The sequence below is a fragment of the Bombus impatiens genome, unplaced genomic scaffold, assembly GCF_000188095.3.
Source record: "Bombus impatiens unplaced genomic scaffold, BIMP_2.2 scf_0083, whole genome shotgun sequence".
Taxonomy (NCBI): Eukaryota; Metazoa; Arthropoda; class Insecta; order Hymenoptera; family Apidae; genus Bombus; species Bombus impatiens.
Genome location: NT_176502.1, coordinates 316,359 through 343,237, shown reverse-complemented (window position 1 = coordinate 343,237; position 26,879 = coordinate 316,359). Strand labels below are relative to the sequence as shown.

The following is a 26,879-nucleotide window of genomic DNA, read 5'->3' as shown; positions in this document are numbered from 1 at the left end:
ATATACATCGTAAACAATTGTAAAATAATTCCTTACTCTGTCAATCTTTCTTTGGATCTGTGGCGCATTCAGCAGTCTATAAAGGTCAAGAATCTCAACGAACGAGAAACTAAATCGTTAGTAAGGCTGAAGAGAAAGAAGAAAAAACTCGCAAGATATTTTGAGACTTGGTCTTTCTCAGGCAAAGAAGCAAATATTTCATTACTTCAATGGTAAATTAACTGTTGTTGATATTAAAGGTTGATTTATACTCTTCTTGATTCGTAAACAACCCTCAACAAACCAATTCGTTCGTAACTTCGACGCTGCGTCGGTGCAAAATGCAAAGTGGCGAACTTCCGGCTTCGACAGCTCACAAGTTCGCGAGCCGACTTCGAATCGCTGTAAACGTTGAATCTTAGCATGTTTGGATGATCAAGTTTTCGTTAATTGCCACGAAACGAGATAGGAAAACTCGCGTAAAACAGGATCCGATTCTCATCGAGATACTCATTATAGAAATATAAAAATTTTAACGATTTGGCGACGAAATAAAGTTTCTTCGACGTGGGCTGATTAACGTTAATATCGTGCCTTTAATATATACAAACTATTTATTTGCACAAATTATTATAATATTATTATATTATATTATATTATATTGTATTATATTGTACTGTATTGTATTGTATTGTATTGTATTGTATTGTATTGTATTGTATTATATTGTATTATATTGTATTATATTGTATTATATTGTATTATATTATATTATATTACATTATATTATATTATATTGTAGCGTATCATATTGTATTATTACCATTATCAGAATGATGTATTTTAAAATAAGAAAAATCATGGAATATTTGAAAAACATTGAATTTCTGCAAAAATCGCGGATCGATCATTTGTTGAATCTATTATCATCTCAGATGTACCTATTATTTTATCGAAGGAATGACTACTAGATAATTCGTGTATTCATCTTTCAAATTTTTACAACATTCATTCATTTGCAAGCACAATTGGAACGATAAATGAATAACAAATGATACAAAATTAGTTGAAAGATTCAATTGAAATTCTAAATAGAGGGAAAATCATTTTCGGAAGCCAACGAAAGCTAATCTAATTAAAAATATCTGGAAAGTTCCTCGCCCTCGAAATTATCACGGGACACGTTAATTCGATATTCAATCAGCCCCTTGTCTCGAAGCAATGATTAAACCGTAGCTTAAATTCAGAATGTCCTTGGCTGGCCGTCCTCGAGAACAGGAATTAAAACGACGAGTCGCCATCTTCACCGCAAAATTATTTCACTGAAACCGAACGTTGCAACCGACGACACAGGGCTTATTAAATTTTCAGTGGTCGGATTAACGTCGTGTCTTCCCCTGTTCCGTTCCTTCGGACAAGATCGTATAGCCGTCTATATTGTGCATGATAAATCGAAGGAAAACCAGCTGCCTTGTTTGAAGAGGAAGGAAATGGTTCAAGGACTATCCTGGCCACCGTTTCCAGTGGCCTCGAAGCAGCGGCAATTAAGCACTAATTGCTACAATCGTCCTGCTTCAACATCTCGAAAAGAAGCAATCTAAGGGCCACTCTCGACTGCGTCGAAATCGCGGACTATCGTCGATTGGCTCGCGATCGAACCGAGTCGAGTGGTTTGATATAGTATAGTAGAATAGGATAGGAAAGGAATCTAGAGAATTGAAGAAACAGTACATTAATTTCAACTGTATCTTGGAACAATTGAAACTTTGTTGGTTGTACATACAAATTCACGATAGATTTTAAGAGAATCATATTAGTGGCGCAAGTTATTAGAAAATAAGAAAATTTAATCTGATATTTGTCTTGACATTGCCTACAGTACTTGACAGAAAGAATCGTATCGAGCTATTTTAAAGAAACAAAATGTAAAAGTGTGGTTTAAAACGAAAGAAAATGGTAAGGACTATTTATTAAAAAGTAAGGAAAATTAATCCGATTTTGCTGATGAATTTCTCTCGACGTTATCTGCGATATCGTATAGGAAGAATTGTATGGTGCTATTTTAACAAAACAAGAATGACTCTGATTTTTTATTAAATAAGAATTTGTTGACAATTTTTCGTCAGAACAGGTTTTTGTCGGGTTATTGAAAGTGTATGAACATCATGTAAATTGTTCTCAACTGCAGTGATATGTTAGTGTTTTTCTTTTTTGGACGGAGCTTAAATTTTCTTTCTTTCTGTTTCAAAAAGAAACTATTCAAGAATTTTCATTTTGCCGCATCAGTATTCAGTTAATAATTATAATTTCATTGAATATATATTCGTGAAAATATTAAAATACTCTCGACTATGATATTATGAATAATAAAAAGCAGATATCGATCCGAAACTAAATCTAGATTCGACCCACTTCTTTCAACACTTAAAAAAGATAGGTTGTGTATTGATTAACCTGAAATGATTTTTAGGTTTTGGATTTTTATATTAGATAGCAAGATACACCAGTATATTTGAAGTTCCAGATAAATAACCCAAATGAATAATGTAAAAGAAGTATTATAAAATAGAACCTATGAAAATACAAATGTCAATGTGTTTCTAAAAAACTTCTCGTCGTTTCCATGTCTAAAGTCAATCCTATATTTTGTGACACCGTGTTTAGATTCCTCATACTTCAAAGTTCCAAACGGAATAATAATTTCAAAGTTTTCAATAAGTTCTGAATAAGTTCTTTCGTTTATTTTGATTTTCGTATATGTTCCAATATTTATGAGAGCGATTATACGAAAGAGTCATAAAAGTAAAAATAAAAATTCCAAGTATATTTAGAAGCCAATTTCCTCTGCCTGAGATCTCTCAAAACCATAAATCCAGACTTGTAACATTCCACCCGTATGCCGCAGGAATTTTTAAAACGTGCAGTACTTGATCTTTCAATCAGAGGCACTGCCCTCTTTTCCTTTTCCTTTTCCTTTTCCGTGAGCCGTAGAATTTTAGTGATTAATATATGTGTGCGACGAGACGAGAACAGTTGAAAATCACTGATCCAGTCCTTGGAAATTGCAACTTGAATTACATTCCCGTCCATACGTTATGTGACACTTGCCTTTGGACAAAATAATTGCTAAAACGTATACGCGTATCTTTCGCAATATGTAATTTCAACATTTAAAGCAAATGCTAATTGATACTTTATTAATCCACGTAGATAATACTTTATAACATAATATAGGTTATTTTATAGTATAATGTCTTGCGTATTGCAATTCCACTCGATATAATAAAACCCCACAAATCCGAAGCTTATATGAGCTTTTTGGGCAACAAATAATTCGTATGTATTCGAGTTCGTATAATAGGAGTGCACTGATTCGTGATTGATTTAGTAGTTCACGTTTAAAAGATCGGCTTCAACACGGAAGAATTCATTTAATCGGATGCTCGAATAAATAAAATTTATATAAATGGAGTTTTACTTATAGACGAACGAAATCAATCTAGAAAGTCGTATTCACATTCTAAAAAACCATTTTGTTCAAAAAATAAATAAATGTCGGTTGGTTTATTAATCCCGAGCGGAAGCGTACCTACTAATGCAATTTGAAGATCCACGTCCACAAGTGCTTCACGATTAGTTTACCAATTCAAAACAGCCAAATACCAATGGCAAACCGTTCCCATCAAACGACTGAAACCATCTCGAATTCGATCTTGATTCGCTCCATAGCGTAGATGAAATGAATTCCAGGGTGCATTCGCAGCCAGCTAGAAAATGACGGACCGTGATTTCTCGATATTTAATGAAAGCCACGGTTTTAATTTCAATAAATAAAGCGAAAATCACGGGCGGAGCAGCGGCATAGTGCCCGTTGAATTAATGAGAACGCATCAACACGTTAATTAAAACAAATTGTCATTTTTCAATTTGCAACGGCCGCGTTTATTCCGATAGGAACGAATTTATTTGTTCTATTATTGTCTTTCGGTTTGCTCGATGACCATTTGACGAATAAAAAGGAGAAAGAAGGATAAAAGGACTAAAAAGAGAAAATCATCAAAAAAAAAAAAAAATCAAAGATACGTCGACGAATCGAGTGTGAACCTTTTATCGTCGCGTGCTTTTAATCTATTTGCTGGTGAACGAGAATCGATTTCACCCGTGCGTTCGATGACTGCACGTGTACTACTCTTTATTGCTGTAATGAAGGGTTCTTCGTAATAATTTCGCGCTCGCAACTTTGCATTGTATAATTGGCACCAGTGAATTATTTTTTTACGATCATTAGACTATGGATGTTTGCGCAAGTTCATGCTTTAATGAGTACAATTAAAGAAACAGAAGAATCTAAGCAGAGGTTTGTTTCATCCTGTAAATATTATAACTTACACTATACTTTGGACCTTATATAATTTTTAGTGGCGCATGCATTCTGCGCATTTTTGTATCTCTAAATCTCTTATAAAAGCATAAACATTCAACGACAAAAATTCAAATTTTATATCTTAAATATCATCATATGGAAGAAAATTTAAACGCAACATAAAATTTGCGAATATTATATTTGTTGAGAATTGTGGATCTTCGAGAATTGTGGATCTTTGAAGCCGAAATAATGTTATAGGAACACTAAATTTATACTGAGGATTAATATTAAAACAATGATATATTTATTTCATGGACGATTCCTTATATATTCATCGATACACACTTGCACGCATCTCAGCATTTTCTTCTATACCCAACTGTAAACCGACTCTTCGACGACTCTTAACCGACTCTTCGACGGACCTTAACCGACTGAAGAGTTTACATTCATTTGTTTTCGAGACGTTTCGGACACACATACTTCCACACACTGATATTCACATACAAGTATCTCTACTACGCATTTAACCTAGTCCAGCACAGAAAATTATACATATCTCAACAATATTCACTATTTTAACTTTAGAACGTTCGCGGGGAGACGCGATCTCGAAGAAGCGCGCCGCCAACGGGAGCCGTAAATTTTCGTTACGATTTGACTAATCGACGCCACGAATCGTTCGATTCCTTATTTCTTTGGGATAATAAGGGTGGTTGATTGAATATAACGCTGCTATTAACAGGTTATTATATATTTGAATGATCCAACAACTTCAATGTAATACAAGATTGCGTATGTGCAGTGACAACTACGAACGAGTACGACCTGAGACTCCTTTCGTGTTGACGACGGTGATGATGTATCTTCTGTCGAATGACTGTCTTCGACTTATAGATTCTGACTGAGTTCTGACTCCTGCTGTTCCTTGCACTGTCCTCTGACTCGAGTTGATAGACTCACTGATGAGCTTTAACTGTTACTTGAATGTTACTGTGGAACAAGTCTTAGAGCGCAAGTAGAAGAAGTTGAATTGACCCTCCTGATGTCGTAGAAGAAGTAAAGTTCGTTCTTATGTGATTACGGAGGAAAGCTCGGTAAGGGTGTGCCCTTTGAACGAAGAAGGTGGATTCGTTGCTCACACTTTTCATCAGGAAAGTAAGGATAACTATCCACGATGCCGATTGGTTATGACCAACGTTAGGAATGAAGATAGAAGAAGAAGGCTCATGGGCGACATTGTTTATGGGAAAAATCAGCTTTTCCGTTAGACAACTATTCGTTTTTCCCATTAGGTAACTACCTGTTTCTCCGTAATTTATAAGAACGTGCAATAGACCTAAGGACTGTTTTAAATACCAGCTATAAACCGAAAATACTTGCAGGATTAAAGGTTCCTGCAAGCTAATAAGATTCGGTTTATGGTGGGGCCTTAGGTTTATTCAGGGTCTGTCTAATGGTGCTTGGGCCTTGACAGTCAGACAATGAAGGACGTCGCACGTAACACTATTCGCTTTTTCAACTTATTCAGTGCTGTAGATTATTGATATCATCAGGTCTGTATTCATAAATGTGCACGCGCAATAATACACTTATACAATCATGCATACTTGCAATAAATGTCAGAACGACGAGTATCTCTTTAAATATTCTCCTTTTGGATCAATTTTACGTCGTGGAACCGGCTGGAAAAATTTTAACGAAGCGGGCGATGAAATTAATTGCTCGAAAGTTCGTCTCGTGTAAGGAGTAAGACTAACAAGCGTCTCATTTCAATCTGCTCGTCCTATTTACGCGAACGTTCGATTCTGAATTCGTTCGATTTTCTTACAAAGAAACGAACGAAGATTTCAGTGAATGACGCGAATGATCTGGACGGAATTAACACGTTCATTACAGATCCGATTTTCATCTCCTACGATGCTATATGCTAATAAAAAAAACAAAAAGTCATTGCACTGTCGTTATATCGTAAAACTTTAAATACGCGTTTAGTATGTACCAATTATTATGAAATACTATTTCCGAATTTCGGGATTCTTAATTTACGCGCCAAATTTATGATACTGTATATGAACTATAACTCGTAGATATGTATGTCGGGTTCACATTATGATTACGGTCAGGGGCGTGTAACGAATCTTCATTTGGTTTAGATATTGTTGTTATGCAATAGAGAGAATATTTACTAGTACAAATATGATTATTAGTACAAGTGTGGATACTACAGAATTGACAAGTAACCGCGGTGATTAGACACTAATGACAATGGTCTTCGGAAAACGAATCCGCGGACAACGGGATAACAAATGTACTTTCCTCCAAAGTCTAAGGACTCGATTTACTTGTCTACGATGCAAGTATTACTAAACTAGGTCTTTGTTAAAACGTAAAATATTCACCGAGTGTAAAGACGCTATGTAACTCGCTAATGAGACCTCACGAGAGAATGACTTTCCGTCGCGATGATGCTGTAAAGGAAAACTATGATGGGGTGTGTCTAAGGACACGAGATCATCGGATTCGTAGAGAGATGTCTTCGTTCGGAAAGTGAGGGAAATTGACGTTGTTGTTAATTGGTCAACTTCCAAGTTGGTGGTTAGAGAAGGATGCTAGCCGCCCTTGAGGGAGAAAGTTGCTAGCTGGAAGCGTCGTTCGTGAGAAAAATAGATTTCCCCTATTTTTTCCCGTAGTTGGGACAAAGACTGTTTGTCTGTTTGAAGGACTTTAGTTAACTAAATCTTAAGATTTGTAACAGGTCCTCAGGTTAGCTGAACATGTACTGTGGAGATGCGTCGACATCTAGTAATCATCTTACCCGAAGAATAGGATCTGCGTGTGGCAAGCCACGGGGCAGAAACCGTTGGAATGCTTACTGTCGAGTGTCGCTACAACTATTTCTTTTTAAGGAGAAGTATACAATTACTCTGTATCTCTATTAGGTAAAAACGTTCATCCCGTGATCGCGGCTACGTTCGGCGACTGGTTATCGCCTCGAGCCCAAGCTCATTCACAAATCTCGAACAAATATAATCGGATTGGATGACAACAATTGCTTAATTAATGCTATGGTAGAATCTAGATTAAAGTGTTAAGGGGTTTTCCCAAAATTCCAAAGAGAAGGCTTCGGTCTCCTTTCATCTTCGACATGTATATGCGTCGACTCGAATGCGCACCGTACGCGGCGAACGTGTTAATCCGTTTAGATGGAAAATTCGCGTAGATATTGTCGGTGGACAACAATGTCGCGTGGGGACAAAGGATAGAAACAGGTTGAGTGCAGAAAGGTTGGCAACTTGCACGGAACAAAGTTCGACAGGAGTTCGAGAACTTCTCGCAAAACGGTGTTATCGACTGCGCGGAATTAAGGATAATTCTCTTTGTCGCGAATTGCCGCCAACGTCGACTATAGTTCGGTCCTCGGGATGTTCACCGGTATAAGAGCAAGTTCAAGGAGGGTGAAGAGCCACGAATGTCCCACGGTACTTCTCGAGATCGTGAAACTATAGGAAGAGCTCCGTTCGAGTTAAAACTAACGCGATACAATGTATACAAGTTGTATGGGAATCGGTTTTATTGGAAACGGACTCGGAACTTCTGCTAAACGAGCTCGACAAAAATTGGATCCATTTTTATAGCCCTAATGATCGGAACAATAAAGGAAATAACCAAGGTAAGTGAAACTTCACTTCGGAATAAGTTGCTATAAGTTAGAAGTTGAAATTCGATCGTCGAAATGCTAGATGGAAATTTAATTTTTGAACTTTCCTTGAAGTTCTAAGTGCGAACTTGAAGTTCGAAGTGTGCATAGCGCCTTGACCCCGCAACCAATGATTTTTGCGTGTGACACTTTAATGATCCCCTTGACCTTCTTTCGTCGCGCACACACACATCACTTCCATTCCAATTCAAGTGTTTTCTCAAACATTCATTTACGAACCAAACTAGAATACCAACCAATTGTGAGAGCATAAGACTGTTTCGGAACGTTTAGAGAAATTTTTCAGTTTTTATGAGCTAAGTGCAATTGAAGCGCGCTCATAGGAAACAATGTAAATGCCAAAATTGAAAAATTTCGATTTTCTATTGGAAAATGTCTACATATAAATAATAACATCGCGGTATAGAATTTAAGTGCAATTTTCCTTTCTGAATAGTTATTAATAATGCTAAAAGATGGCGACATAAAAAAATGTAAGTGCTAATAAACATTAGTTAATCGTTTCTTGGTTTTTGCTTATGCCATCTATCTAAATCAGTGCAACATTGTCTTTACAGCTGAAAAGTGACACATACAGGGTTCTGTATAGATATACTTTTCTTTTTCATGGATTTGAACTACATTGGTACATAAGTTTTTTTTTCTTCCTGAAAAACTCATTTTCTGCTAATTACAGTGTTTGATACAAACACTCTTTAATTATCAATATCTTGACAAAATTCCGTGATAACAGTAAAAATTAGGGTGAAAACCGATGGGTAAAGATTGAAAAATTTAAAGGATCGTATTTTTTAAATAATTTCGAATCCAACCTAACCCCCCCCCCCCGAACTTTAAATAAACTACATCATATTTCACTTTGAAGAGGCTACATCATCGATTTAGCATTTAATGACCTCGTGTATCAAGCTTATGTTATGTTACCTGTTATCTTTTATCATTTGTCTTCATTGTCTTCGTTACAACAATTAAAAAATTCCAAACATCATAATCACTATTTGAAGCACAGATAATCTCATAGAACTAACAGAACACCCACTATCGCGAATCCAATACTCTTGCAAGTGATTATTAGTTATCGTTATCGATTTTCCGAGGAATATTGCAAGCAGAAATTTTCGTCCATGGTCAGACGTACGTAAGGAGAAAGTCTGGTCGCGTTACTCATAGGCAAATCCTAATGTAGGAAGTTTAAAAGTTTCTGATCCCAAAGTGGCGGAGCGAGAGAGTTTCGACAATAATCTTCGAGGTACTGAAGAACGCCCAGTTCAGCATATAAGCTGACGCTTATTCGAGCGTACTGCTAATCTGGCGGGTGCATTTAGCCGGTTCGTGAAATTTGCATGAATTTTAACAGCTTTCCAGGAGAGGCGAAAGATGGAATTCTGCGACAGAATGTCTTCCGCGTCCACTTTCATCTCGTTCGTTTTCATTTCTTCGACCTTTCATTTCTGCGCGTTTCAACGAGAATCTCGTCTTTTTCCCCTCTGGAATCCGTTTCACTGTTTTTCCTTCCTTTTTCTCTTCGCCTCTCGATCTTCATTGTTCCACGTCCACTTCGTAACTGTCTTTTCAACATTAATCGTAATCCATAGAAAGTAATCTTAAATTTCCTTTCGAGCACCGTCAGCCACTGCCATTCTCTCTCCATTATACTCTGCTTTATTGTATGATTTTCAAGTGAACCTCGCGCGCTGCATTATCTTCCCTCGTGAATGAAACACGGGCGCTTTTTCGTCGCTTAAATCGCAGATACAGTACCCGCGAAAAGCATCGTCGTAACGTATCCTTATTTTTCAACGAAGTATTTTTCTATTAAGCTTTCATAGTATAGTACTTTAACCACGAATTACATTGATATAAAATAGTTGAAAAGTTCGAATGATCTGAGAATATATATCTATTGAAAAAACTTATGATGTTCTGTAAAAAAATTAATAACGTAGTCTGCATAATTAGTCATTAATATTCTTTTAATATTAAAAGGACGACAAAGACATGTATCTACTTTGAATTTTAAAATTGCTCGTCTACGAGAGACTGAGAGGAGAGACTTACCATGGTTTTCACCTGTGCCTTCATATGAAAGTAATTAATACGAAATTTAATGGAGTTTTGCAGCCGTTGTATAAGAGTCTATTCAATAAATAAGACCAAATGATTATGTATATATGGTAAATATGCTTCGCGAATTATATTGCGCGAATATAAACCAAATCTGGTAATTTGACAGAAGTAGTGGCATTAGCGCGTCGTGAATCAAATTTATTATTATACTAAGCCAACGACGTAATTCCACGATATAGTACTTCGAACAAGAGGCAATGAGCGCGTTGCGTTCGTTGCAAGTATTCCACCCTCTCCTTCCATCTCTGACATCTTTCTTCAGCACGCCGGCAGGTTTAATCCTTCGAGGCTGATCCGAGAAATAACACGCTCGCAAACTTTCGCGAAAGTGCGTCAACGTGCAAGTTGAGTGACGTTTTTCATCACACTTTTAGATTATGGGCGGATCATGCAAGCAGTAAAACTAGCGATAGCAATTTGCGAATTGAATTTCAGAAGGAACAACTGGAAGTTTCTTACGTTATAACAGTTATTCTGTGTTAAATTCTGTGTAGTAGTTCGGAAATATAATATTACATCGTCGTATTATAAACGTATTGTCTCAAGATAAATCCTATCGATAATTATAATTTGTTTTAATAACAAAATTTCTGATCAAAATAAGAAGCAGTTGAAGTTTCCATATAACAACGTTTTATTTTCAAAATTGAGCTTCAAAACCATAAACGAGCAACATCACAAAAAAAATACTTAGAAATTCGTCAAAGTATATTTATTTATCGTTAAAAGAATTGATTTAAAACTTCTGCACGATATATAATACGGACGATATCCTTACGACCGTGCACTTCACCTTGGTCTCGATTTCTCTATCTCTCCTGTTTAATCCAGGCAAACGTGGTAGACAATCTCAGGGAATATTGGGTCACGTTCACCCCTAACCTTAGGTGGCCATCCACTCCTTTTCGCCCCTAATCTCAAGCACTCAGTGCAAACACTCCTCTTTCGCGTCTCCAACGTTTGAAATTCTGTCACTCGTAATAAACATACACACGAAACTTCCATCGTTAGAATAATTAGCGAGATCCATACTGGATTAGTGAATTAGAATAAACAAAACAGATTCGTAAAGGAATAGACAGAGATAAATACAATAGAACAGCTAATGACGCTCCAGCTGTATCATTTACTTTGTCCTTCGATATAAATAAAAAAAGATTCCAGCTTCTAGGGATTATTTTATATTAAGGATTTAGCCTTGAATGCGTCAAAGATTAACTCATTAAATCTTGTATGTTTAATTTATAAACTTGAATGTATATCTTTCGAACGTTTGTTCGCTTTAATGATTCTATAAATATAATGTAGATATTCTACATCGGAGTAGCAAAAAAAGAAGAAAAAAGGAAAAGGAAACAAAAGAAGAAACCAATTGTGCGATAACAGGCACGTTTCATTTGAAAATCCACAGTCACACACTCGCCGCGGACTTTCATCGTCGCATTAAATTATCGTGACCCGCATGCGCTGCCTCGATGCTTTACTTTTAATTGAAACGTTTATGAAACGGACGGTTGCGAAACGGGCGTTGAACTAAATTTTCCTCGAACAGTTGTATTTCAAAGGGGGTAAACGACGTGTCGCGGTAGATAGGCGCACTTATCTGCTAGATTTAGCGCGTCGCTCCAAAGGCAAATTTACAATTAAGCCCAGCGCACCGAGAAAATAGACGCACGCCATGCGTCAACCGTACACAAGATGTAATTTCGCGTTATCGCGCCTGCGGATGTTGTAAATCGTTAGTGTCTGAGCAGAAAAGAAGAGGATCTTCAACGAGCTCCTTAAATTACTGTCAGAAAGAACTTGCTAAAATAAATTCAAATTACCGATGTAATCGTAATTATTGTAAATAATGTAGAATCCTAACTAACCATTATGCAACCAGACTCTTAATTGGATAAACGACTTGCTGCTTAGCTAGAAAATATTGGGTTGACCGAAAAGTTTCTTTCGTTTCATAAAGTGATAATAAATGAACAACAATTTCTGTTTTATATTATTGTATTGAATTAGGTATGTTCGTGCATAATTCAATAAACTAATATAAAACAAAAAACATTGTACGTCTATTATTTCCTTCTAAAACGAAAGAAACTTTTGGGACAACCTAATACAACACCATTTGTAAGTATCAGAATACACCTAAAGAGTAAGATAAAATTATAAAAAGATCTCGTAATGTAAAGATCTCGTCAATAATAAATAATAAATAACGCAATTACATTTTTTTACATTAGCAATGAATTGTTTTTTTACACTTGTTTACGAATAAGAATGTGTATGTTAAAATAAAAGATACATTTAGTAGAATTTCATTTCTTTGAACTTTTTCGTGGAATTTACACAAACATCAAAAGTTCACCGATTCTCTATTCTACCTATGATTTTTTGTTCATATAATACGAGCTTTTAGCTAAGAGGATCTGTTTAATCGGACTAATAAAAATTTCATCCCAATAAGTGGAGCTTATAAACAGAATTCCTCTACATCTTTATACTTATCCACTTCACAATTAAATCTAAAGAAAGACTTTTTCATTATACCGAAGTTTTTCTACAATAAATACGAATAATAATAGATAAGCTATGTAACAAGGAATATATCAATTCTTTTGTCAAGAGTTGAAATAAAGATAATTTAGTTCTGTTTATATATAATTTAGTTTAGTTAGAATCTAGCATTTATTAAAGTAAAAACTTAAAGCGTATTAAATGTATATACTGTGACCTTTAAGGGATTCGTATAAAATTGTAGACATTTGAAATAAAATTGTAAAAAATATGAATATTGAATTACACGATTTTGCAAATATGTTCCTTGCTATTTACAATGCCACGGATAATCGACTTTACGTTCTTCTCCTCGCTATTATTAACACCAAAGAATCGTATTTCTACAACTTATAAAACATCACCGTCGTCATCAAGTTTCAAAATCCGTCCGTTAATCACTCTCGACAAGACGTTCCACTTCTTTATCCCATTAATACCCATCCTTCCTTTCAACGCGGAATTATCGTATTTCCTCGCAACGAAATCCTGCACCACATCATCCTTCTTTTACTGCAAATTTTCTTACCAACCTCTTCCTTTTTTTTCCTTTCCAATGTGAAACTACGTAGCTCTATTTTCGTCGAGAAGGTAATTTTCAAAGTAAATCCGCGCGTTAAATAAACCGCTCGCATGGAGGGACGATCAAAAACAGTCTGGAACAATCGCAGTTAATAGGAATACGAATGCGTTCGAATTCCTTCGGTGAATGGTTCACTTGACCCGTTTCGACTTGGAACAAAATCAGATCAGGCGAGCGAGGAGATACGCTCGCTCTTTAGCTGGCATGCAAATGAATTACAAACGAAGCACGTCCACGATGGAATCCCCAATATATTTTGTGCATGAAAATGACTCGACGAACATTGTTTGAAATCCAGCTTGGGTTTAGTTAAGTAGAATAAATAAGTATACAAATAACATAAGTATTTTCGTTGACACCGGAATTGAAACGATCCAACGATTTTCATGCTTTTAGCAGGATAAAAACTACTAGGATGGTAAAAAAAGTAGTGCAACAATCTTTTTCAAACGATACTATACACTATCGGCTAATTGAACCACGTAATACATTCTCGGTGGAACTGCTGAATTGCAGCAGGAAGTTAGACGAAAGTTGGTAACCAAACGGTAACCCTCGTTCGCAGGAATTCCATCGGTAACGGTGTTTCAGATGAGACCCGGCAAAGTGGAGGCGAAGTTTTATCGCGATCCAGTCGGCTCGTGATCCTACTCTACCCTTGATTTTCTGGGCAAACGGTGCGTGATTACCCACGTTTAGTTGTTCTGCCTTCAGTTTCTGGAAGTAGCGCATTCATTCGCCGTGAAGCAACTGTCGGAATGGTGGAGCGGACGAACGAAAGTATCGTTGCCTTACACCCGGCAAGTATCGATCACTAATAAAAAATATCACGAGCTTTAACGAGGACCGCCACGATTTTCATGACTGCCGAGGTCGATCTCTATGAAATTACGAAAATATTCGAAACGTGCATCGTTCGGCTCGTTAAACCGAATCTGACCGTGTGATTAAAAAGCTGGACTGCCCTCTGTCCCTGAGAAAGGAATCAAGATCGGAAAAAAAGAAAAAAAACGAAAAACAAACCGCCATTGCATGACGTTTAAGCCGTGATGATTGATATTTTATGAACGACTTGCCGCTCTATCGAAATTCGCTTCTGTTAAATTAATAACGAGCCAATTTAATTAAAATTCACGCGGTTACTTGTTCGCTTTATAAGTAGCGGATAAATATAGCCAGGTCGTAGTTCACCAGCCAATTTATGGAAAAGGCAATCACTGCGAAAATGCGTTTGGGAAGATAGGACGATTGAGTATATTTTTCTTAGATTTCTTTTTGATATTGAAATAGAAAGAAATTGCGGATGGTAGGATTTGATAAAAGCGAATATAGGATGGCTGTGAATATACGTGCACATGAATGTGTGTGTGCGTGCGTGCGCGCGCGCATACGTATATGTGTGAGATAAATGACTTGAACAATACAATCGAACATCACAGGTGAAAGAGGCGAAGAGAAATTGTTTGATTTGGTATATTGCCAATTAGTTTCACGTCAAAGCTACCTTTTCGTTTGATTTTTGGATCAGATCAGTACTTTTGTCATTCTCTTAAACATTAAAAAAATAGTAGCAGTAATTATGCGGACTAGTATTAATTAAATTGAATTGACATAGGAAATTAAGCAAGAGCTGCATTTCATCATAGTTGGGCCGTAGAATTGGTTAAATGTGGCAGATTACGCCTTTAAGTGTTTTAGCGAACGAGAAATCTGAATGAATAAGAGCCTTAATTCACATAGAGTATAGTTATCCAAAGATGCAAAACGTAATCCCACCTGTTAATGCACTAATTAAGGTTATTATTGAAGCAAGATATATGTCGTCTATCAAGTATATCAGTTTATCCACGATATCTTCATAGCAAGGAGCATAGCTTCAAATTAAATGAATAATCAATCATATATTACAATTTAATAATAAGTCTTTGCATTTTACAAATTTTACAAATCTTTGTGTTTTATCATAAATAATTTTAGTGTGGACAAAAAGAATTTCGAAGACAAATTTTCAACTCTAATATGTAACTACACCCTCTTGTTGGTCCTAAAAAGTTGATAAATAGCCATTACGATATTTCAGAATTCTCGCATAATACATATTACGATTGGGAGTAAGAAGTTTGAGCAGAAAATGGAAGAAGAATTAGGAAAAATTAAGAAAAATTTTAATGCCCGTATATAAATATTAATTATTAAACGAAGCATAATAAATTCCCGTAAATCTTGGAGCTTCTATAGCGAATTCTTCTATCGATGGTTATATTCATAACTGTTAGAAGCTCCCTGACGTAAGCTCCTTACAAGGGTGTTCTGGCGTTTCATCAGCATTGCAAGTAATTTCATCAGGGGTTAAGTATCAGAGCGTTATCAGACACCTGATGAAGCTAACTACGGTGTTGGTGCAACATGGAAAGACAAAGAGTTAGATCTATAAACTATAAACGCTATTAGCACCATATTACGAAAGAGTTAGAAATAAAATTAAACTGTGTAAAAATTCTAAATATTCGCAAATTAAATAAGCTGACTTCGCATTAAATATAATTGTATATAATCGAAATAAGATCTCATAGGAAGTACTTGGTCCACTACTGATTTTACATTCTCAGATAATATCTCAATATCAAATACTGTTCCACCTATATTATAATGAAAAAGTCATTGTTCTTAAAGTTATGAAAGTACGTCTCAATAGATAACAAACTTATAACCAAATTAACGTTGTGACACTAAAAGGAAGATATTTTTAGGAGTCGAATAATACGATTAACTTAAATTCATAAAATCTTGGCCATAATTCTTAACTTGTCATACGACGTAATATAAATTAAGGAAAGGAAAAATTAATAATAAAATATAATCCAACCCTACAGAATTAAAATTCGAGATTCAGAGACTTTCAACACTCTCGGGTAATCAAATGGAAAGCAAACACCCTCAAGCGTCTAACTCACCCCTTGTCTGCCCAGACACAAAACTAACATTCGTAAATACAACCCTCGTCCAAAAATAAGAGGAAGATCAAAGAGAAACTCTAATAAGCGACCGTACACTGTAGCCTATTAACAGGATTCACCGAAATACCGAAATTCACCCTCTCGTTTAATAATTCCCCTCTTCGAAATTCATCTCGTTTAATAATTCCCTACCTTCGATACCCAACTCCTGATCGTCTCACCCCATACACGTAGACATTTTCAAAACATGAACACACGGGCGAATGAGACGAAATATCCAATATTGTACCATCTTTCAGATTCGATGCAAACGAGATTCGATACACACGTGGAAGTACGCACAAGTGGTTACACATATCAATTCAGTTATATCTATTATTAGATCTCTGGTTAATTCTATTATCCAACCAAATTCGAAACGAATGCCACAGAAATTCGTATATTTCCGTAAACTCTTGATTAAAATGTATGCTGACCTAACATTTTACTAAATTGTTGAATTCCATAAAAATGGCTAATTCTGTTACTTATTCGAAATTAATACCGTGAAACTTCTTATATTTCTATCGATTTTTAACTTCTAAAATGTATCCTAAGTTGACGGTTTTCTAAATTCTTAAATCCTATAAAACACACATTGGTTTTATTTATACCTGGACTAAATCTCTCTCAAATTCAATTATTTATTGACGATGGATGCCACGGAATTTCCTATACATCCAGACACTCGTGAATAAAAATGATTTCAAGCTAACACCCTAAATTCTTCGATTCACTAAACACATACTGAATTTAGCTATACCTGAAATAAATCTTCCCTTAAATCTATTATTTATTCAAGACACAGAATTTCCTGTATTTCAAAATATTCTTGACCAAAAGATATTTCCAGTCGACATCCTAAATTCTTCGATTCACTAAACACATACTGAATTTAGTTATATCTGTACTAAATCTCTCCTTAAATCTACTACTTGTTCAAGATGAATCTCAAAGTATTTCCTATATCCAGACACTCTTGAACAAAAAGAAATTTTAAGGTGACATTCTAAATTCTTCGATTCTATAAAATACGTGGCGGCACGGGCCACGGAACTTTCCAACGGCTCTGGATACAAAGCGCTACGCCGTCAAAGCGCAACATCAATGTGCCATCGATATCTTCGCGCTCTTTCCGCCGAATTCTCGGAAGAGCATACATGTGCCAGCCGCGGCGGCACATCTAATGAACGCACGCTAATGGGGAATATCGATGGGCAACGAAGGGAAGAATCCGTTCGATCCGGAACAAAAGGACAGTCAGTCTGTCTTGCGCCGTGAAATAAAGAAGTCCTCAGTGACATTGCATAACAACGCGTCGATTGAACTCTTGGTGTCAATTGTTAGTTGTTAATCGTTACCAATTATTTCTTGATCATATCTGTTAATTGTTATTTGTTGACTCTGTCTGTTAAATCGTTTCTTAATAAACTATCGTTCGTTTAACATCTGAGTATTCCTTTCGCACCTATCACAAACAACCACCTCAAACTGGTGACTACAGACGTGATTTAACGTGATATATAGTGAAAGAGTGATATAGTGACCGTGATAGTGCTATCGCCTTTTTTAAACCACCGATTTTGAGTGCGCCGCGACGATGGAAAATAAAACTCAGGGAACTTTAGCTAGCCAGGTGGTCAGCATGTCTCCACTGTTGCCCACGAACACGGCGACTTGGTTCGCCCTTTTGCAGAGACAATTCGAGGCAGCGTGGATTACGGAGGATAACATAAAGTACGTAACGCTAGCAAAATGCTTCAATGATCAATAGCTTCAGGACGTCGAAGACCTGGTGACGAACCAGAGACCGGACGCTACGAAAAACTGAAACACGAGCTCATTCGCATATTATCCGATACGGACGCGACCCGGATAAAGAAGTTGGTGGAAAGCGAAGAGATGGGAGATAGAAAGCCATCTCAGTTTTACCAACATTTAAAAAAGCTCTCCAGCCCCTCCACGCCCGATGATTTTACCCTCACGCTGTGGAGGAACCGATTACCCGCCCACATCAGGCGTATCCTTGCCGCAGTCGACTCGGACCCGAGAAGGTTATTGCGACAAGCGGATCTAATCGCTGAAGAATTCAAAGAAAATTATCAACGCACCGCCCGAATAACAGCAGTAATGGACGCACCAGCGCAAAACGCTGGAACATACGAACCGATGGCCGCCGCAATCAACGTGTTGAGCGACCGAATGTCACAGATGCAGGCACAGATAGACGCGTTGAGCATCACTAATCGTCGTCGACCACGACCACGATCACGCTCGCGTTCGCGATACCACCGACATTCGCGCTCCCGAGATCTGCCGCGGCAAGACGGTCTTTGTTTGTACCATCCAACGTTCGGAGAACTCGCGAGGAGCTGTCGTTTCCCATGCACGTAGAAGTCGGGAAATAAGACCAGCCGTCCGTAGACGCGGCAGACGACGACGGCCTGAGATCCCGCCGCATCTTCGTTACGAACAAGGGAACGAAGATCTCTTTCCTTGTAGACACCGGCGCCGACATCAGCGTATACCCCCGCAGTAAAATACATAGCAACGTCAAGAAAAACGCGTACGAACTGTTCGCGGCCAACGGGACGCGCATCGCAACGTATGGTACCATTGCGATTTGCCTTAACCTGTTCCTAAGACGAGCCTTCAAATGGAACTTCGTGATTACTGACGTTCAAACGCCTATCATAGGCGTAGACTTTTTGAGCCATTATGGGTTGCTCGTGGACCCGCGAAATAAACGACTTCTCGACACGACAACCCAATTATCATCAAGGGGATATGCTGCCACGATTGAAGAAATATCCATTTGAGGTGGAATGGTGTAATAGGTACTGAAATGCACTCGGTTATGTTTAACCAATAACGTTTATTAAACTCGATAACAACCAATAACAATTAACAGTTAACAACAGTTGATACTTAACGACGATCAACAATAGTCGATTCCTCGATAATAGCGGACTCGTTTACTTTCGTCTTTTGCGTTTCGCGGCTCGTGGTCGAATGTCCTTATTTTTCCGATCGAACTGATTCTTCCCTTCGTTCGCCATCGATATCCCCACTAACGTGCGTTCATTAGAAGTGTCGCCGCGGCTGGCGCGTGTATGCTCTTCCGAGAAATTCGGCGAAAGGAGCGTGAAGATATCTATGACGGATTGAGTGCGTCGTGTTGCGCTTTGGTGGCGTAGCGCTTTGTATCACGGAGCCGTTGGAAAGTTCCATAGTCTGTGTCGTCACACATTAAAACCGTAATCGGCGAATCGGTCTACCATCGACTTTTGACGGAGTTTCCGGATCTAACTCGTCCACCGGTCTTCGGACGAGAGAAAATCCGACACAGTGTGGTCACCACATTGAAACCACAGCCACCCGTCTACAGTAAACCCCGACGTCTCGCACCGGATCGGCTCAAATAGATCAAGGCGGATTTTGCAGCAATGATTGAGCAAGGAGTAATGCGGCCATCGAAGAGTCCATGGGCATCACCCCTGCACGTCGTCCCAAAGAAGGACGGAAATCTACGACCATGCGGCGACTATCGTGCGTTGAACGCTCGCACCATACCCGACAGGTACTCCCCACCGCATATCGAAGATTTCGCGCAACATCTGTACGGTAAGCGAGTCTACTCAAAAATCGACCTTGTCCGCGCTTACCATCAAATTCCGATTGCGCCCGAAGACGTTAAGAAAACCGCGGTCACGACACCTTTCGGACTTTTCGAAGCAGCCAACTAGATGTTTGGGCTTCGAAACGCCGCGCAAACGTGTCAAAGATTCGTCGACGAAATTACCCGTGGTCTAGACTTTGTGTTCGCATACATAGACGATTTCTTAATCGCCTCCGAAACCGAAGAACAACATCGCGAACATCTGCGGATTTTGTTTGAACGTTTAAACGATTATGGCGTAGTCATCAACCCACTAAAGTGCGAATTCGGTGTGAACGAAATCACATTCTTGGGACACACCGTAAACACCGACGAGATAAAGCCGCTAGCCGAACGCGTTGACGCCTTTGTAGAAGTTCGATCCGGAACAAAAGGACAGTCAGTCTGCCTTGCGCCGTGAAATAAATAAGTCCTCAGTGACATTGCATAGCAACGCGTCGATTGAACTCTTGGTGTCAATTGTTAGTTGTTGATCGCTACCAGTTATTTGTTGATCATATCTGTTAATTGTTATTTGTGGACTGTGTCTGTTAAATCGTTTCTTAATAAACTATCGTTCATTTAACATCTGAGTATTCCTTTCGCACCTATCACGACAAATCACCTCAAATAGATAACGATTCCAAACTTACGTGCATTGCCTTCTGTTCGATAACGTCACGCTCTTATTTTGAAAGTCTGTGAGAAAAATTCGCTAATCCACGTCGAACCTTTCGCAGTAGCTTCGTTCGTCACGTTTTTGTGCTATGGTCTAATCGGTTCAATGGATTCGCGGTCGTGTTACGTGGTGCACGTCGTTCACCGCGAAACGAGTACGCGTGTATCCACAAATGAGTTTGACGGCCTCGCGCCTAGCTGCAGTGCGCGCGGCACGTCGCGTTACACGAATACGCGGACACTGACCGGTTGTTATATCGGCGGCGAACAACCATGGATGCGGTCGTCGTTCGACCGCTTCCTCCTGTCTCTCTTTCCTGTTCATTCAGACCCTCTGTTGGTCGATTAAATCTTCGCCGAGGAAAATTAAACGACGTCACACCGTTCACCATGAATATTAAACGTATGAGGTTACAAAGACCACCGTGTTTTGGTAAAATTAGTTTATTGTCGGTCAACGTCACGAACCCTGCTATTCTTGGATGGACACGTTGCATGATAGTCTTCGTAGCTATGGATAGAATTAGATATGAAATTTATCAGAAATTGTTTGGTGTTTGCGTGAAAATATGTTACATAGATTTTCTGTTCTACGAAATAAGATATTGCGAGTGAAAAACTATAGACTAAGCCAAATTTTGTCTGAACAATAATTTATAGCATTGACTCGTTGCGATAAGCTGTATCAGTTATACGTATAAAGAAGATACGATTATTTGGCAAGATTTATGAAAAAGATTATTGTTTTGCAGAAGAATAAATTACGAGGACCACAATTATATTCAAATACTTGCTAAGTAATAGCAATCAAAACGTTAAATATATTTATAAGAACGAAGTATTTCCGCCTGGTAAACGATCTAAGTGGTGGATTTCCAGACACGATACTGTATATGAATTACGTTAAATGTTTGAGAAATTCGTTGGAACACGAAAGTGAAAAAATCGAAGAATGATGAAAAAGAAGTTAATACTGATATTAAATACCTATGACGAATGTTATAACAATTTACAGTAGTAGACGTAATAATTATATTATCGATATCTTTGAAAGTTTCGCTTTAAATCCAATGAAAAGCCCTCTTTCCTATATAACTGTCTAAAATACTTCTAATTTATTGCAAGAATATTGAACATTTTGGGAGAAAGATTGCCTCGTGTCTATAGCATTCTACGTTCTACGGTAACAAGGATCCACGAGGTAAATATCACTTCAGGTTGTTCTAGCCAGCGTGGTTGACTTTAGAACAACGAACACCGTTAATGCAGGAAGTTTGATTGTTCTTGACACTTTAGAGATTGACCCGGCTTGAGTGAGATTTAGTATCCTTTAGATGCAGAAGGTCGATTGGGATTTACACGTTTGTTCTGATTAATGTAGTTTCCAAATTGGATCCAAATCGAACACTTGCTTACCGACAGCATTGTATATTAAGAGAAATCGATCGTTCGCTAATTTTCATCTGCTTCTCGTTCGTTACAACTTTTTGTGCGTTCGATGTTGATTCGAGCCACGTAAAATTCTAATACATCGCATAGATTCGCCTATTTCTCGTAATAAGTTTTCCCCTAAGCAAACAGTTTAGCCACCGTACACGGTTTAATCAAATTCGGAATAAAGGCAGATAAATTTGACGTTAACGTTGAATTAAAAAATACCCGCGTGAAAGATATTAAAATACGCTTTCAACGAAGAATGAAAAGAGTGACTTTGTCTGCCAGCGGGCGCATGTAAAAAAAAAAGGAAGCCAGCGTCAAAAATGTTACGTAGCGAGCGGTGAAAAAAATACGGAGGATTAAAATTGTGGGAATTCGAACGTGTGTTGCGTGTAGCCTCTAGATGCATTGGCAACGCGTAACATGTCGGATTTGAATACGAAAGGGGGATATGACCGTCCGCGGATCAGTGAATTCATTTGACACGGCCTGAGGGTGCAAAGATTAGAAGCGGTTCGTAAAATGCTTCGCGCGAACGAGTTTCGATAATCAGGTTTCTGGTCAGACCCGTCAACCAAATTTCAGCACCCGTAATTCAATGAAATGTCTGGAAACGATTAGGCAGCGTCGTTCTCATCGACGATTTGTTCGAACTGCCATATGTCATAAATCATACGACATTATGCAACAGATGGAATCGCTTAATTTATAATCGCCGATTTGAGGTCAGCTGCAATCAACGATTTACGAGAAACTAGATACGGATATTCGATATTGGAATTTTTGTTTTTTCTTTTTTATTTTTTCGAGATCCGTAGTTTACGATGTCCAGTTAGCGAGACTTTTTTTCATGAAAAAATTGGAAGGGATAAAAAGAATTAATATTTTTTATGGAAAAAGATGGGAAAGACAAAGGATTTTAATTGATATTGTTCTATAATTATTAAAATTGAAATTTAAACTGGATACTGAATTATTTAATTTTATTCGGTGTGATTGAAATTGGTTGGATTTCATCGTATAACCCTTTTGGATTATTTAATTTCATTAGATTTGATTAGATTTTGATTGAAATTCGATTGGATTAGAAACCAGATATGAATATTGGATATTGGAACTTTTTCAATAATCATGGTTTGAAATATCGATTTCCGTTATTTTTCAGTGAAGAAATTCTTCAGAAATTCTTCGTTTTATGATTTCAAACAATTAAATAAATATGTAATTATTGAATATTAGTAATCCTTTGTGTATCGTCAATAACGATTTGCTCGCGTTCCTCGGTGATTTACTATACGCGATATAATTTTCCAATTACTGAACCGTTTAAGTACATCAGATTCGATTAGAATTAGGATCGAATGTTACTAAATATGATTGTCTGAATTAAGTAATTTTAAATAAATCAAAGCGTGCGATTCATAGCTTAATGCATAATACCACGTTTGCAGTGAGATATGTATACGCTCTATGCAACCGCTGCACGTGTTAGCAACATAAATAACATACGTCGTAGATAGCAAATGAGCATTATAGAACGATGCTTATGAATATCCGATAGATAGCAACCTGTATGAACGTACTGAAGGAACTACAAATTGAACGTACTGGTAACATGTTTGAAAATGGGAATTGACTAGTTCATTAACGTGATATCGTTATAACGGATGAAATTGTTTAACTGAAATAGATGGTAGCAATTCGATTCAGTTTAGCTTCGGAGATCGGTTTATTAGGGGAGTTTAGATTTCAATATTTAATTATACAGGCTAAACACACTAAATTTTCCACTTGTTGTTAAATTATATAATAATGTAGCGGCATTTCTAGTTTAAATTCAAATATGCCTCGTACAAGTTTTTATATGTTTGCAAATGGATGTTTCGTAAAATACCTACATTTACGTAACTTGGTGTGTTTACAATTAGTTAAATAATGAAGACTGTTTTAATGATTGGATTTACATTATATATGTATGTTATATAATCTTCTTTACAATGATATCGAATTAATTTACACACCGATATAATGAATACATACGAAACTTTAATCAATTTACTTTATGGGCTTAAACTCGATAATTTTGTATTCGAAGCTGCACATAATGATAATCCTACTATATCCTTTGCATCGATTTGTACTCAACTCTATCGTGTTCCTTTATCGTTAAAAAATCTTTTTAATTTGGAAAAAATATGATGCAATATCGTTATTCTTCTTAAAATAAAGATCGAGGCACAAATATTTGTAGATTACAACAGCGTTAATTTTGTTTAGAGGTGACGGTAACTCATCGTTCATTTCTTACAATTTCTGCCAGCTACACCAGCTGAAAATGAAAAGCGAAGTAAGCTTGCCAGAAAAATGGAAAAATTAAGATTCCTGAAGTGTTGTTAGTTGAAACCCATGTCAGTCATATACTTGCTGGATGACCTGTTTCGATTTCACCAGCACGTACCAACTCTGATAAAAACTGATAAAAACATCAAACGAAGTCCGTTCGTTTTGTTTCATACGTTACGACGCAATATTAAATTTCCCACCATCAGACAGTAACATTTTATTTATAGTCGAAGAGCTTCGTGCTGTGGCAATAAAATACGCGACTTAATCAAAAAGGGTATTTTAGTTTTCAAAATATTAAAACACACACGCAGGATCTATTAGGCTGATGCAAACGAAATGTAGTTTCTTGAAAGCTTAAATATAGCGAGTCAATTAGAGATTTATAAAAATTATCAGTTTCAGGATTATAAATTCTTAGAACGGAAGCTGCTACAGTTTCTTCGTTTAGAGCTGGTTTTAAAATAACTGATCCATTGAAAGATGAAATTTTTATTAATATCCTAGAATAAATTTTTCAAATATAAGAGGAACGGAATAAGTTTCATAGACGTGATCGCGACGAGTTTTTATCTATCAGCGGAATAAAGGAACTAAAAAAGGAAAGGAGCTAAATGCTAAATTTATGTTTTGAACCATATCCATGGCAATCTATCCAAGTTTGAACTCGTCAAAATATCGCCCAAATATTTTGATTATTCACGAATCCTATAATTTCGTTAGCTTCTGATATTCTTCGTATATCTTGTTCTTTGATACGATCGATTGTTAACAAACTAGATGGAATATGCTTCAATCGGTAATGCTGACTCGCAAATTCGAACCTTGAAAAAACGACGTTTCGTACGCATCAATTTAAATCCTCTGCTTAGTTCGAATACGTAAAGTCTCAACTTGAATGTTACATGCATTTTTGAGGGTAGGAAACTAGCATGCAAATAGACGATTCAACGCTGGAAGACTCGATTCGTCATCCGCGGGACGAGTTTTCGCGGGATTCAATCCGTCGAAACACGAAATTCTTTTACCGTTTCTTTATGCATACTAACACGTGCCTCCTCGTAACCTGTGTTAGCTCGACCGTACCACTCCGCGGAATCACTACAAGGGAAATTTCGCGTGCTTTTCAATGGGATAGAAGGAAACCTCCTTTGAATGGGCCAGGCAGAAAGCAAGGCGGGCGAGCCGCTTACTTTTCGATGCATTTCAAAAGATCCTCTTACGCGGCGAATTTACCGCGTGTAGCATCCTTCGAATCGTCGATTCCTATATTCTGTTGATTAATAGAAACACTCCGCGGAATCTCTCGTCGCGACCACGTTTATGAAATTTATTATGCAACATATATATTCTTTCCTCTTATGTTTCAGGAATGTATTTTTAAATATTAATAAAAACTCCTGCAAGTTATTTACGGTTCTCGTCGCAAAAAATGCGGACTGATAATGTTTCGATTGACTAAGGGATGCGATTCACCGTTTCCAAGATCCGAACTGTTATCTTCTGCAAGATGTTGTCAGAGATTCTATCGAGATTTTCGCTAAAAGATCTCTTCATTACGACATTCTTTATTCAAAAAAAAAAGCACAGAACAGTTACGCCTCGGCTAACCAAGAGATCGACCAGCTTCGAGATTCAATTTGTCATTCGTTACGACAAATTTCCAGAATTCCAAGTTTTATTTCATTCGTTTCGTTCAATCTATTCTTTCGCGGAGAAATTATTATATCGAAAGAATGTTTCATTACGATACCTCTCGTTTAAAAAGAGACGCAGAATCGCAATGTCTCAGCTGACCGAGCAACGCGACTGACCGGTACCAAACTTCAATCTGGCATTTCCCGCGAGAAATCTCTATAAATTCGCTTCGCCTCTCCGTAGAGGTTGCGAAGCTTCTGCAATTTCATCGCCACGTCGCAACGTCGACGAGGATCAGCATATGGAAGGCGTAATGGCAGAAACTCGTGCCTGGACCGTCGAACGCGTAGAAAAGAGACATATTTTTCAGAGCTCACGATTCGAACGGACCAGGGTATCAAACGAGTTTTCAATGTCTCTGCGAGCGAAAAACGAAGACGGAGAGAAATATACAGGCGGCTATATCGTTATTTTGAGAGGCAGACGACCTACGTGCGTGAAAACTTATCCCATAAATTCTATGTATCTACTTGCGAAGCTACGAACGACTGATAGGGTGCAGAGCGAGCATCAGCAAGGAAGAAACAATTGAGATACGGGACAAGTTCCGCGAAAGTCGCTGCATAACATCGCGTCTCAAGCAGCTGCTACGCGTTCCGTGAAAGGACTTTTTCGAATAGTAAATATCGTGCGCGTGGTGTAGAATTTGGATATACAGCGTGTCTCCCGCGTCAAACGTTATCAATATATTCCGTAGGCCAAGGTAAGAGGAGAATGTCAGATAAATATGTGTCGTTCCAAGC

General features: G+C 37.5%; 1 protein-coding gene across 3 annotated transcripts in view; it reads right to left on the bottom strand.

Annotated features, from left to right (window-relative positions):
* The window catches only part of LOC100750137 (pikachurin), a 269,452-nt gene that overhangs the window by 150,214 nt on the left and 92,359 nt on the right, over nucleotides 1-26,879 (bottom strand). The gene's annotated exons all lie outside the window — the stretch shown is intronic.